The sequence below is a fragment of the Homalodisca vitripennis genome, chromosome X (genome assembly GCF_021130785.1).
Source record: "Homalodisca vitripennis isolate AUS2020 chromosome X, UT_GWSS_2.1, whole genome shotgun sequence".
In the NCBI taxonomy this organism is placed as follows: domain Eukaryota; kingdom Metazoa; phylum Arthropoda; class Insecta; order Hemiptera; family Cicadellidae; genus Homalodisca; species Homalodisca vitripennis.
The window spans coordinates 282271-282500 of NC_060215.1; positions in this window are offsets into that span (position 1 = coordinate 282271).

The window sequence follows — 230 nt, forward strand, 5'->3', positions numbered from 1 at the left end:
CAGGAAAAATTAATTCTTATCTTGTGATGTATGATCTTATTGTAATACACGTTTTATTTTGGAATCGATTTGTTAGCTTTAAAAGGTAGTCTAAAGTTGAAAATTTAAGCATTGTAGGATAAACTGATTAAAATCATATAGATTTATATTAATTGTCTAGAGTAACTCCACTTATGTTTGTTCTTGTTAATTCGATTAATTAATAGTTTATTATATTTAAAACAGTAAAA